Here is a 16002-nt window from a genome sequence, read left to right as displayed (position 1 = left end):
TTGGGTGCAATGTGGGTAGAGACATGAGAAGTGAACAAACATATGAAAAGGCTTTTCCTTTGTGAATGTGACACCTTACTTAAATTTGGAGTAAATGACAGAATTTTATTAATTTTGACTGTTTAAAGTATTTGGTTCCTTCTAGCTCTAAAATACATAGGTCCTGGAGATATAATGTACATCGTAGTGACTACAGTCAATAATTCATATTATATATTTACAAGTTGCTAAGAGGGTAGATTGTAAAAGTTCTTGTCACAAAGAACAATTGTAACTCTGTGGTGATGCATGGTAACTTTGTGGTGATCATCTTGCAGCACACACAATCATCAAATCATAATGTTGTATACTCAAAACAAATATAAAGTTATGTGTCAATTTTATCTCAATAAGAAAGAATAAAAATAAAATATGCAGTTCTTTACATGGAGATATGAATTCTACATAATTCAGTTTGCTTTCCTTGACATCTCATAAACTCTTAATGAGTTGTGTCATAATATTCTTCCTTTATATAATTTTTTTAAATTTTATTTTACCTTTTAAAAATTTACAAATGTAAGCCTTGAAAACCATTTTTATTAAAAATACAATGAAACAGGTAGCGTGTTAGGTAGGGAAAAGGACAAGGTTCACTCCACTTTTCTTTCTTGTGGAGGGAGAAGTAGGTAAATCCACATGTAGTGAGATTATTTAGGATGGTAGTGATTGTACTTTTCCTACAGATGACAAGTGGCCCAACTAAGATTTATATACAATCTCTCTGACTCCAAAGCCCCAAATTTTAATTTTGTCCCTCATCCCTCTTCCTAAATAGTCAACATTGATCTCACTGATTTATAATCAGGGTCCTTCCCATTTGTTTTCATCAGTTGGATTTGATCAGTTGGTTTGGTTGTTTCTGATGGCGAGGGATCCTACCCTAAGTCTCCATTAAAAGCAACATGACTGCTAAACAAACTATTTTGACAGCAATGTGTTTATGGACTCCTAGAGACTTACAAAAAACAAATATAAAAAGATTGAACTTAGCACACAACCTCTTTAATCATACATCCACAACTTGATACTGCTTTATCCTTATCTGCCCTATCCATAGCTATCTTGAGGGTCTGTTTGTAGGAACAAAACACTCCTTAGGAGCTCCAGTATTTTTAATGCCACACCAGGTGCAGCCAGGTTGCCTAAAATACTTTATACCAGTTGACACATTCTCTGGAGACTCAAGTCTAGCATAACATGTTTTTAAAAGAATGACTAAAAGAAAAGAAGTCACATTATTTTGGAAAGTGCTCTAGCTTTAAGAAGAGAGCTTCATCTCTCAAAGCACAAGTATGCTGTGAATATCACTGATTTGTTTAGGAGGAAGATATTTACTATTTACTTCCTATGAAAAATACATTTTCAAAATGTTTTACAAAACGAAATTTTTTGAGCTACTATGAGAGTCTGGATAAAGCATGTTGTCATTACTGCTAAAATTCCTGTGGCTTTCATGGTTAGCCTTTGGCATCCACAGTTATGGAAACTCTGAAATCCTTCTAATTTTGGAAAATATGGGTGGGATATTTTAGTCTATTTGTGCTAAGCAAGATTCTTGTCTTTATCAAAGTTTAAGCCTCAAAATATGTCCCTGCTATTTTGAAATAACTTAGAACCCAGTGGAAGAAATAAATTAGGTTAGATTTTATACTATGCATAAAGAAATAGTTTACTAATTGGCATTTTATCCTTTTCCATATTTAAATTGGAAAGTCAGATACTAGGAACTAAACTCTCTCTGTATAGTAGTATATGAAATCTTCAAGGAAGAAAGGTTAAGAAATTTCTCAGACACAGCTCATATTTGATCCAGAGTCCACTTTTAAGTTTGCATAAAATGCAATGGTCACATCCTACACGTCAATGAAATGCACTGAGAGTAGAGTTTTAATTAAGACTTATTGGATTGGGGCTGAGCTACATGATAAATTGCAAACTGACCACAATCATCCAATTCTTTATGAGAATCCCAGTGAAATGTTACTTTTCGTTTCTTCTCATCAAGAGATAAAGCTTATTTCCTTATGCCTTGAACTGCTTGGCCATAAGACTTGCTTTAACCAATGGGACAGGAAAAAATATGACACAAAGACTTGAAAGGTGATTTTACATTACACCATTCCCCCTTGCTGCTCCTGGAAGCCAGATACCATGTGACCAAACACAAGAGAATATTGAGAAAATTAGAGAATAAGAAACTCAGTGGAGGAAAACTGAGGCAGACAGCCATTTTCAAAGTCTGGATGCTAAAATTGTTTAATTTTCTTCACCTTATATGAGTTAAAAAGACAGTCATAATTTGCATAAAGTGTAGAGAATTGCATATTGTTACAAGAAACCTGGGTAGACTTATGGAAAAATATGGTACACATTGGGATCAAGAAGTGGTTTTTGGACTTCCCTGGTGGTTCTGTAGATAAGAATCTGCTTCCCAATGCAGGGGTTTGATTCATGGTCCAGGAAGATCCCATATGCCATGGGACAGCTAAGCCTGTGTGCCACAGCTAGTGAAGCCCGTGTGTCCAGAGCCCAGACTCCACAATAAGTGAAGCCTCTGCAATAAGAAGCCCTGTGCACTGCAAGGAAGAGTAGCCCCCGCTGGCAACTAGAGAAAGCCCGCACAGCGATGAAGACCCCAGCACAGCCAAAAATAAATAAGTAAAATTATTTAAAAAAAAAAAGAAATGGCATTGTCATTGATTGGACATCACTTGTCACGTGACTATTCTTATTCTTTTTACAATAACACATCATGCTTTTTTAAAGCCTAATTTAATTTCCAAGAACACTGTGCATTCTGTTTATGTTTATATTTGCATCTGAATTGCATGTTTCATAAAGAAAAGGAAGATCAGGATTCCAAATGCTTTATTTTGCTGTGATCACAAAAGCAGGCAGGAGATTGTTCAGGTTCTGACAGACTGTCTCTCTATGAGCCTATGTTTTTGAAAATATTTACAAAAGTGGCTGCCAAAGGTCATTTGCCTCAAATCTTATCACAGTGATTTGTAGGAAATAGGATATTTAAATAAGTCAATATGCAATAAAGAAAATGAGGAGCAATGTGATTCTTAAGCTTATAAATAACAGGATAAAGATAATATCATATTTCAAAATGTAGAAGTGTTTTTACACTTCTGCAAAATAATGAATAATGATACAAAATGAGACAGTAATAAGCTTTTCAGTAAGTGCTAGGATGGTCTTCTTTCTATGTATAACTATATTTTTTAAATCACTGAGGATTAATAGTAAAGGAAGACAAAGTTTTTAGATTCAGAAAATATGATGATGACTTTACTTAACCTCCAGGGTTCTTAGTTTTTTCTTTACTTAAATATGGATTATACTACATTTTAATGTTAATATAGGAAGGTTTACTTTTATGTAGTAATTTCAAAGACACTGTGAATACTTGATCTAAGTTAATTCACTGTACTTATTAAATACAAAAGCATCAAATTCTTAGGGTGGAATAATGTCTCAAATATGATTAATAATGAATATATACTTTCAAGTATAATTGGTTATCAGTCAAATGTATATTACAAACAACACAGTGAAGACCTGAAGAAGACTGTACAGAATACATTATATAAACAAGTCATAATTTTAAAACAGGAGCTACTAGACTCCAGTTCTCCTGAAGTTGGACAAGGGTTACTCATTCTCTGCCTCAGGATCACAACCTGTCTGAGTTCATCTTCCAAGGAACTTGACACAGTTCACCTGACATCCTTCTGCAATGATAAAACTATATGCTTCAGAGAGACCAAGAAAAATCATGGTCTTTCATTGATTTCCTGCAAAAATACTAAACTTGTAGTAATTACTACATAGACTTATATATGTCTAGGAAAAATCCAAACAAAACCAATTAATCAAGGCACTGTCAACCTGAATCTCTAGTAATCATTTGATAACTCTTACTTTATGAGGTAATATTAGGAGAATTCACTTCAGTTCAGACGCTCAGTTATGTACAATTCTTTGCAACCCCATGAACTGCAACACGTCAGGCCTCCCTGTCCACCAACTCCTGGAGCCTACCCAAACTCATGTCTGTTGAGTAGGTGATGCCATCCAACCATCTCATCCTCTGTCGTCCCCTTCTCCTGCCCTCAATCTCTCCCAGCATCAGGGTCTTTTCAAACGACTCAGCTCTTCGCATCAGGTGGCAAAAGTATTGGAGTTTCAGCTTCATCATCAGTCCTTCCAATGAACAAGGACTTATCTTCTTTAGGATGGACTGGTTGGATCTCCTGGCAGTTCAAGGGATTTTCAAGAGTCTTCTCCAACATCACAGTTCAAAAGCATCAATTCTTGGGCACACAGTTTTCTTTTTAGTCCAACTCTAACATCCATACATAATTACTGGAAAAACCATAGCCTTGACTAGATGGACCTTTGTTGGCAAAGTTATGTCTCTACTTTTTAATATGCTGTCTAAGTTGGTCATAACTTTCCTTCCAAGGAGTAAGCGTCTTTTAATTTCATGGCTGCAATCAACATCTGCAGTGATTTTGGAGCCCCCCAAAAATAAAGTTAGCCACTGTTTCCACTGTTTCCCTATCTATTTGCCATGAAGTGATGGGACTTGATGCCATGATCTTAGTTTTCTTAATGTTGAGCTTTAAACCATCTTTTGCCATTCTCCTCTTTAACTTTCATCAAGAGGCTTTTTAGTTCTTCTTCACTTTCTTCCATAAGGGTGGTGTCATCTGCATATCTGAGGTTATTGATATTTCTCCCGGCAATCTTGATTCCAGCTTGTGCTTCATCCAGCCCAGCGTTTCTCATGATGTACTCTGCATATAAGTTAAATAAGCTGGGTAACAATACACAGCCTTGACGTAGTCCTTTTCCTATTTGGAACCCATCTGTTGTTCCATGTCCAGTTTTAACTGTTGCTTCCTGACCTGCATACAAGTTTCTCAGAAGGCAGGTCAGGTGGTCTTTCTATTCCCATCTCTTTAGATTTTCCACAGTATTGTGATCCACACAGTCAAAGGTTTTGGCATAGTCAATAAAGCAGAAATAGATGTTTTTCTGGAACTCTCTTGCTTTTTCCATGATCCAGCGGATGTTGGAAATTTTATCTCTGGTTCCTCTGCCTTTTCTAAAACCAGCTTGAACATCTGGAAGTTCACAGTTTTTATATTGATGAAGTTTGGCTTGGAGAATTTTGAGCATTACTTTACTAGCATGTGAGATGAGTGCAATTGTGCGGTAGTTTGAGTATTCTTTGGCATTGCCTTTCTTTGGGATTGGAACAAAAACTGACCTTTTCCAGTCCTGTGGCCACTGCTGAGTTTTCCAAATTTGCTGGCATATTGAGAGCAGCACTTTCACAGCATCATCTTTTAGGATTTGAAAGAGCTCAACTGGGATTCCATCACCTCCACTAGCTTTGTTTGTAGTGATGCTTCCTAAGGTCCACTTGACTTCACATTCCAGGATGTCTGGCTCCAGGTGAGTGATCAAATCATCATGATTAATTGGGTTGTGAAGATCTTTTTTGTACATTTCTTCTGTGTATTTCTTGCCACCTCTTCTTAATATCTTCTGCTTCTACCAGGTCCATAGCATTTCTGTCCTTTATTGAGCCCATCTTTGCATGAAATGTTCCCTTGGAATATCTAATTTTCTTGAAGAGATCTATAGTCTTTCCCATTCTATTGTTTTCCTCTATTTGTTTGCACAGATTTCTGAGGAATGCTTTCTTATCTCTCCTTGCTATTGTTTGGAACTCTGCATTCAAATGGGTATATCTGTCATTTTCTCCTTTGCTTTTTGCTTCTCTTCTTTTAACAGCTATTTGTAAGGCCTCCTCAGACAGCCATTTTGTCTTTTTACATTTCTTTTTCTGGGGATGATCTTAATCTCTATCTCCTGTACAATGTCATGAACCTCCATCCATAGTTCATCAGGCACTCTGTCCATCAGATCTAGTCCCTTGAATCTATTTCTTATTTCCACTGTATAATCATAAGGGATTTGATTTATGTCATACCTGAATGGTTTAGTGGTTTTCCTCACTTTCTTCACTTTAACTCTGAATTGGCAATAAGGAGTTCATGATCTCAGCCACAGTCCGCTCCCCATCTTTTTTTGCTGACTATATAGAGCTTCTCCATCTTTGGCTGCAAAGAATATAATCAATCTGATTTCGGTTTTGGCCATCTGGTGATGTTGATGTGTAGAGTTTTCGCTTGTGTTGTTGGAAGAGGGTGTTTGCTATGACCAGTGCATTCTCTTGGCAAAACTCTATTAGCCTCTGCCCTGATTCATTCTGTACTCCAAGGCCAAATTTACCTGTTACTTCAGGTATCTCTTGACTTCCTACTTTTGCATTCCAGTCCCCTATAATGAAAAGGACATCTTTTTTGGGTGTTAGTTCTAAAAGATCTTGTAGGTCTTCATAAAGCTGTTCAGCTTCAGTTTCTTCAGCATTACTGGTCAGGGCATAGACTTGGATTACTGTGATATTGAATTGTTTGCCTTGGAAACGAACAGAGATCATTCTGTCGTTTATGAGATTGAATCCAAATACTGCATTTCGGACTCTTTTGTTGACCATGAGGCCTACTCCATTTCTTCTAAAGGATTCCTGCCCACAGTAGTAGATATAATGGTCATCTGAGTTAAATTCACCCATTCCAGTTCATTTTAGTTCACTGATTCCTAGAATGTTGATGTTCACTCTTGCCATCTCTTGTTTGACCACTTTCAATTTGTCTTGATTCATGAACCTAACACTCCAGGTTCCTATGCAATATTGCTCGTTACAGCATTGAACCTTGCTTCTAATCACCAGTCACATCCACAACTGGGTGTTGTTTTTGCTTTGGCTCCATCCCTTAGGAGAATTACAGAGATGTAATGGTGAAGATATTGAAGAGGAAGAGGATATTGCATAAGAGGTAATTTGAATACTTTGAATAGCACACTTAAACTAATTACTTAGCATTTAGCTCTTTCTGCAAGGCTTCTTTACTAGGTAAATTAATAGAAATAAATATTACCAAGGAAATATTGAATATATTTTCAACAATGTACTCTTTAAACCATTTTGGTAGTATATTATTCTTCATAATTTCATATTAATATAATTTAACTCTGGTCTTTTTGTAATGTAAAAAATAAAAGAGTTCCTAAAAAGAACTATTAGACAAATTTTTTTTTTACAAATCAGGATTGCATACGGGGAACACAGGTATACCTGTGGCGGATTCATTTTGATATTTGGCAAAACTAATACAATATTGTAAAGTTTTAAAATAAAATAAAATAAAAAAAAACAAAACTGACTTTCTGTATTATGTTCTACAGTATTAAGATATTTTATTAACCCAGACAGGAAACATTTTCAATAAGGCCAAACCATTTATTTTCACTCTATTTTAATTATTTAAGCATTTTAAGGTATGTCCTCCATAGTGTGATATGGAAAGACAGTTGGTTTATCTTGGTGGTTCTCCTTCAAAGCCCTTAACCTGATCTAATTTTCAGACAAACCCAAAGTTAGGGATATTGTACAAGATACCTCAAATGTCAAGTTCATTAAAAATAAGGAAAGTCTGAGAACCCAACACAGACCAGAGAAGACTAAAACTTTGATCCTAACTGCAATGTGATATCCTGGATTAGATCCTGGGTTATAAAAAGGATATTAGTGGAAATACTAGTGAAATCCAAATAAACTGTGCATCTGGTTCAGAATAATTCTTATAATTATATCAGTATCAGGTGGAATTCTTTGAATGATTTGTAAATGAATGTATATATTTACTTCCAAGTAGAAAAACTCAATAATTAAGATATATTCTATAATTGTTAATGTCTTCAGAGGATCTTATAAACATTTTGTTTATATTTATATTTAAATATTCAAATGTGAAGGAAGCAGTACAGTTAAGTGATAAGTGAAATTACACTAATACGTGTGAGCGAATTTTAATAGCTAACTTTTTTCTGTTGATCCAGTTAACAGTTAACATTCATTTGGGGCCTCCTTTCGATTATCTAACACTTAAATTGACTTTTAAACATCAAATCTCTACTGAAAAATGCTTATTTGATGTCATCATTTTAAAATAGCATAAAACTTTAAAGTTGTAATTCTAAAGTGTTATGGTTTTTCAGGAGCTATTAAAATAACAGGAACAAAAATAAGAACTTTTAAAAATTAAGACTTTGAAAGACTAGTTTAAGATTCACAATAAAATAGAGAAGGTACAGGGATCTCCTGCTTACCCCTGCCCCCAGACATTCACAGCTTCCCCCATTATTAGCATCTCTACCAGATGGTACATTTGTTACAAATGTTGAACCTACATTGATACATCATACTCACCCATACAATGTCCATAGTTTACATGATGGTTTGCTCTTGGTGTTATACTCCTATCATCCTTATGGTACCATACAGAGTATTTTCACTGCCCCCAAAATCCTCTGTGCTTTGCCTATTCAATCCTCTTCCACCCAGCACCTGGCACCACTGATCTTTTTACGGTCTCCATAGTTTTGCCTTTTCCAGAATGCCATATATTTGGAGTTATATGGTATGTAGTCTTCTCAGATTAGCTTCTTTCCCTTAGTAATTAGATCATTTTTGTTGCTTAATAATATTCCATTGTCTAGATATACTGCAGTTTATCAAAATTTTCACCCACTGAAGGACATTTGGGTTGCCTCCAAGTTTTGGCGGTGCTGAATATAGAAACTCTAAACATCCATGAGTAGGTTTCTATTCCACTACTTTGTGGAATACCAAGGAGCATGATTGCTGAATTGTTTAAAGGTACATTTAGTTTTGTAAGAAACCGACACATTATTTTCTAAGTAGTTGTACCATTTTGCATTCCCACAGCTATGAATGAGAGTTCCTTTTGCTTCAAATCCTCACCAGTATTTGGTGCTGTCAGTGTTCAAATTGTGGCCATTCTAATAGGTAGATAGCAATATTTCATTGTTTGCATTTCCCCAATGCCACATGATATGAAGCATCTTTTCATGTGTTTATCTTCAAATGTGTTTTTTTTTAATGAGGTGTCATTGAGATTTTAATTATAATGAAAGTCTTGGTAATCCATTATTTCTTTCACTGATCATGTCTGTAGTGTCATTCTAAAAAGTCATTGCCATACACAAATTTACTTAGATTTTCTCCTATGTTTTATAGGTTTTCTATGTTTTTGAATTTTATAGTTTGAGTCTTCAAACAATTTTTGAGTTAATTTTTGTGACAAGGGTGTGATCTATGCTTAGATTTTTTTTTTTTTAGCATGTAGATATTCACTTGTTCCAGCACCATTTGTTGAAAGACTATCTTTGTTTTATTGTATTTCTTTTCCTTCTTTGTCAAAGATCAGTTAACTGTATATATGTGGTTCTATTTCTGGGCTCTCTATTCTATTCCATTGATCTATTTGTCTTTCCTTTCACAAGTACCATACTCTATTGATTATCATGGCTTTACAGAAAGTCTTGAAGTGGGGCAGTGTCAGTACACAAACTTTGTTGTTCTTCAACGTTTGCTGCTACTCTGGATCTTTTAACTCTCAATATAAACTTCAGAAAAGTGTGTTGATAACAATCAAATAACTTTTGGGATTTTGATTGCGGTCGCATTGAATATATAGACAAATTTGAAATGAATTGACATCCTATAATAATGTCTTCCTATCCATAAACATAATATATCTATTTATTCTTTTTTGATTGTATCATCAAAATATGTAGTTTTCTCACATAAATATTCTACATATTTTGTTAGATTTATGTCTAACTATTTCATTTTTTTCTTGGATGCTAATGTAAATGATTGGGCTTCCCTGGTTGTTCAGTTGCAATTTTAATTTTAAATTACATTTGTTTATTTCTAGGATATATGAAAGTGATTCAATTTTGTTCATTGACTTGGTATCCTGAAACATTGCTATGATCACTTATTAGTTTCAGGATTGTGTGTTGTGTGTTTGTGTGTGCATTCTTTCAGATTTTCTACCTAGGTGATCAGATCATCAGTAAAGATAAGAAACGAATCGCCAGTCCAGGTTCGATGCAGGATACAGGAAGCTTGGGGTTGGTGCACTGAGATGACCCAGAGGGATGGTATGGGGAGGGAGGTGGGAGAGGGTTTCAGAATGGGGAACACGTGTACACCTGTGGCGGATGCATGTTGATGTATGGCAAAACCAATACAATATTGTAAAGTAAATAATAATAATAAAAAAATTTTTTTAAAAGAAATTTCCTATCTTTCTTCCCAATCTTTATACCTTTTTTATTTCCTTTTCTTGTCTCACTTCATTAGCAAGGACTTTCAGTACAGTGTTGGAAAAGGCTGGTCAGAGAAGACACCTTTGTCTTGTTCCTGACCTTTAGGAGAAAGCCTTGAATTTCTCCCCAATAATTATCACAACATTTATTCTTAAACTTTTAGGTGTGAAGAATGATTTCTATCAAAACTGATGATTCTAACATTTGCAGAATCACACTCAGGGGCAAACTCAATCTAGACTGTGATATGTTTAAAAATTGTTTTATATTTAAAAATAGTAATAATATAGCACAAAGAATAATACAAAGCTAAATTTTGGCCACTATGTAACCACTGATATTAAAATTGAATCCAAAACAAAGAGTAGAGGTGCTACAAAGTGTGGACTCAGACTATAGGTTTCATGAAGGAAAAAACTATTGTTTGGACTCATTGATTTAAAGTCTAGAATACATATGAACTTTATATCCTAGAATAAATTACTTATTGAATGTGTGAATCAACAAATAAGGGTTCTGGGTAGTAAATAGCAATTTTGCTTTCATCTTCTTTCTTAGAGCTTTATCCACAAGAAAGAACTTCCCAGGAAAGCTTAGCTGTATTGACTAAAGTGGTACATAGGAGATTCACTCATATAGGGCACAGCTAATTGTTCCTTTGGGAAATTAAGGGATAAAAGGACAAGACAGCAGTTTCCCAAATTTCCACTTATTCACAAAAGTCAGCTAGCCAGAATTAAAATTCTGAAGGCTATATTGAGAGGGTAGCAGGCAGGAAGGCTAAGGATCTCCAAAGGGAGGAAATAGGCTGCAAGTGTCACTTATATATATTTTTTTAATCTCTCTCTTAAGTGGCGGGAAGAAACAAATATTGTCAGACCTTTTTCTCCTTCTTTATGCAAAATTAAAAGGAGATATCTTTTAAAATTCTGTGTTGCCATGTGGACACCTGGTTCCACCTGAACTTAACTTTTCTCAAACCTTGAGCTAACCATTGTGTTTTCTTATAGAAGTGTTTTCTTCAGTTCAGTTCAATTCAGTCTCTCAGTCGTGTCCGACTCTTTGTGATCTCATGGACTGCAGCACACCAGAGATCCCTGTCCATCACCAACTCCCAGAGCCTACTCAAACTCATTTTCATTGCATCAGTGATGCCATCCAACCATCTCTACCTCTGTCATCCCCTTCTCCTCCTGCCTTCAATCTTTCCCAGCATCAGGGTCTTTTCCAGGTGAGTCAGTTCTTTGTATCTGGTGGCCAAAGTATTGGATTTTCAGCTTCAACATCAGTCCTTCTAATGAATATTCAGGACTGATTTCCTTTAGGATTGACTGGTTGGATCCCCTTGCAGTCCAAGGGACTCTCAAGAGTCTTCTCCAACATCACAGTTCAAAAGCATCAATTCTTCAGTGCTCAGCTTTCTTTATAGTACAACTCTCACATCCATACATGACTACCGGAAAAGCCATAGGTTTGACTAGATGGACCTTTGGTCGGTAAAGTAATGCCTCTGCTTTTTAATATTCTGTCTAGGTTGGTCATAGCTTTTCTTCCAAGGAGCAAGTGTCTTTTAATTTCATGTCTGCAGTCACCATCTGCAGTGATTTTGGTGGTCTCCAGAATAAAGTCTCTTAGTGTTTCCATTGTTTCCCCATCTAGTTGCCATGAAGTGATGGGACCGGATGCCATGATCCTAGTTTTTTGAATGTTGAGTTTTAAGCCAGCTTTTTATACTCTCCTCTTTCACTTTCATGAAGAGGTTCTTTATTTCTTCTTCACTTTCTGCCATAAGGGTGATGTCATCTGTGTATCTGAGGTTATTGCTATTTCTACTGGCAATCTTGATTCCATCTTGTGCTCCATCCAGCCCTGCATTTTGCATGATGTACTCTGCATATAAGTTATATAAGCAGGGTAACAATACACAGCCTTGATGTACTCCTTTCTTAAGGTATTTTAATGGACTATGTATTTACCTTTGACTCTGTCTTTCTTCAAGTCAGTTTTGCCTAAGACTCAGAACCGATAATGGCTCAACAAACTAGTATGTTTTACTTATGGAAATGTTCTCTTAAGCTATATTAATAAGACTCTGTATTTGCTTGGAAATATGCCTTTCTTCAAGATTCATGTCATTTGTTTTATGACCCAGGATGACTCACCCTGTGCCAACGTTATCTCAAAATGCATGTTGTGGGTGAGGGGCCTGGTGCCACTGTCTGAGTTTTGAGACATTTCTTTTCTCTAATTAGCAGCCTGCTAATAGATATTTAACTTCTTGCTAAAAACTAGCAAGGGGGCACTCTTTCTTCCCCCATCTGATGTCTATGTCAGAAGCCTTCTCTATCTCTTTGATACTTTAATAAAACTTTTATTACACAAAAGTTCTGAATGATCAAGTCTGTTACTGAACCCAGATCAAATTCCTCTCCTCTGGAGGCCAAGAATCCCTGAGTCTTTCACAGCATAGTGACAACCTTTCAATATAATGTGTTTGATACTCTAGGAAGATCACCTATGGCTGAGCCAAAAGGATCTGGTGAGAAGACAAAGGCTTTGTGAAAGAAATAGTTTTCAGTGCATGTTGCCTGTCCCGTACCTTCAGTAGAAGTTCAAATTGCTGCTGCCCGAGCACCCAGGTGTCACCTCTGATAAGGGAAGTTGCCACTGGCACCCAGAAATGGTATTATGTTCTTGCTATCTTAGGATTCCACATATATACTTGCTTTGTTAAACTGGGGAATAAATATTAACAAGGAGACATATATTATATTGCATGGGTAACAAAACATAGAAATCAATATAATTGTATTTAATATTAATAGATCCTTAAGAATGGGGTTGATTTCTTCTTTTATATTTTCTTGTTACAATTGTGTATAGGTTCAAATTTCTACAGTTTCTAAATCAGGATTATCATCCCTTTCCACTGGGCTTTAATTTGAAGTTACATAATAAGAGTAAATATTGCACTATGTTACCTAAAGAATGTTACAATAAATATTTAAGTTATACCATACAGATTAACAATATTACTGCAATTGAGAAAATGGCACATAATAAAAATGGGCAAGAATTATAAATAAAGTTTTATAGGCTCTTTTTACTATCAGTGAAAAGCTGAAGGAATTTCCACTCATTAACATATTATGACATTGATATTCTTTGATTTATGTTTCAAAAGTGTATTTAATTTCTATCAACCAAATGTAGACTTCAAAGTTGGGATTTCTCTACAAATAAGCTTCCTACTGAAATTAATCATCCCACTTCTTTAATTATAAAGATCAGATGGAAATTCACACATGTCATCACAGTAGGCTTTGCAAATATGCAAGTGTTAATGTACATGTACTTCTTGATCCATTACTTAATTCAGCACCATTGATTTAGCATGTCTGGGGTCACAGTCTGAACATGATACCAGTAAAATTGTCTGAAACACTCCAAGTGAGGTGTCATAAGTCTGGGATGCCCACTCACATCATTAATTTTCAGATTATTTATTTCACATAAAAACAATACTAACAGTTTCCAAAATGCATATTATACTTTCAAATGCACTCATTTTTTATTAAATAGCCCTGACAAATTCTGTAGTTAAATCTTTATTAAATAAATATCATTTTTCCCAGGAGAGTGACATTGCACTTAAATATTGTCATATTTTTAAAAATCTCTCTTTAAATTATTGACATACACAGAAGTCGGAGGCTTTTAGCTGTTTGTAAATTTTCATTGATGATCCAAATAAGAAGCAATGGGAATAAAAACTCTTCAGAGAAAATTTAGAACAGAAACTGGAAATCTATCAGGAAACAAATTATTAACCACATGTAGGTCTCTAAATTTAGGATCACTAGGCAATAAAAATAGGGGCATCACATTTAATCAAATGAGTTGGAGTGATGCATTCAACAAGTGACCTAATTAAATTCACAGACCATTTTGGTTTCAAATTTTATTTTTTAAATATCTAGGTACAGATAAAAAATTATACTTTGAGATTGGTGTTTATTTCTTCCTGTTTTTTAAGAAATGGTTTGGATTCCTAAAAAAAAAAAAAAAAATGGTTTGAATATCATCAGGTAAATGTCGTTGGGGTCTTCTAGATAAAAGTACAGTTTGACCAAAAAAAAAAATAAGCATGATCGTTCCATTATATTTGAATGTGCTGTCTGTCTATGCAGCCACACCTTCAAACATGTTAGTGAGTTGTTTCCCTGTGTTGTCTTAACACTTAAGTGAGGTTGATACAAGCAGAATAGAAAATTTTATTTCATGCAGACACTTTTGCTTAACATTTAATGCATAGTTAATTTAATTCAAGATATCCTTCCATGGAAAATATACTGAATGTCCTGTGTTGTAAACATTTATAAGTTTCAGTGATTTATTTTGAGCTGACATCAGAAATTCAATGCATAAATTTATGAGAATGAAACATGGACTGTGAATATAAGGCTTGAAATTTTCAGTAATTTTGGAGCAGAGAAATAGTGTCCTCATTAGGCTGAGGTCTCCTGCTAAGCTAGCCAAACCTTTTCCCAGCAAGGGCTTTCAACCCTGGCTACATATCAGACACTTAGAATTTTAAGATACCTAAGGCCTACTCCAAAGGGTCCAAATCAGAGCAATTCCACAAAAATCTGTTGAGGTCATTCCTCAGTATCACTTTTAGTTAAGGACCCCACCTGTAACCAGGATGGCTAACCATTCACCTGAGCAGTGAACTGAAGTGACAGCCTCCTCTATCATCTTTCTTCACCCAGAGCAGTCATTTTCAACTGGGGACAATTGTGGCCTTCAAGGGACAGTTGGCAAAGTCTGAAAAGATTTTTGGTTGCCAGAGTTTCAGGGTATGGTTGACATCTGGAGTGGAGAGGGCAATAATGTGGCTGAACATCCACAGTTACAGTCCAACTAAGGAAGTTACAGTGCAATTAAGGAAGTTACAGTCCAACTAAGAAAGAATTGACTTGGACCCAAACATCAATAGGATGAAGGCTGAAAAACCCTGAGGCAGAGTCACTAGTTTCTCATGACCTGGGTGACTGCAAACCAAATCTATTTATCTATAATCATTTTTAAAATATCTGCTGCTTATCTTCTCATTCTGAAAACTCTAAGAAACAATAAGAGACTTGTCCCTTCCCTTTTGACTTTAATTTGCTGTTTCTACTACTGTTTATCTTTCCTGGTGAAAGCAGCTCTTTTGCCCTTTTCCTATTTGCCCATTTCTGTCCCCTCTTTGCAACCCCATAGACTGTAGCCTACCAGGCTCCTCTGTCCATGGGATTTTCCAGGCAATAATACTGGAGTGGATTGCCATTTCCTTCTCCAGGGGATCTTCCCAATCTAGGGCTCGAACCCAGGTCTCCCACATTGTAGACAGACGCTTTACCATCTGAGCCACCAGGGAAGTCCCTAAGCTTAAAAACCTAACCATAGAAATGAGATCACCAAATAATTAAACTAACTCCTGACTTAGGCTTCCTGAATGCACACCATGCCTTGTTATGCCTGTCTATTCTTTTTCTGGATTAAAAGAGGTTAGAATGAAGAAGTAGGCAGTTAAAGAATGGCTTTCTCTCCAACCCCAACTGTCCTCCTGGCAATCCTGCAGGCAGACCACTCGGACAGGATAACATTGGCAGAGAGAGTCAGTCAGCC

This window comes from Bos indicus, chromosome 17 (assembly GCF_029378745.1).
Source record: "Bos indicus isolate NIAB-ARS_2022 breed Sahiwal x Tharparkar chromosome 17, NIAB-ARS_B.indTharparkar_mat_pri_1.0, whole genome shotgun sequence".
Lineage (NCBI taxonomy): Eukaryota > Metazoa > Chordata > Mammalia > Artiodactyla > Bovidae > Bos > Bos indicus.
This window is presented reverse-complemented; position numbering follows the sequence as displayed.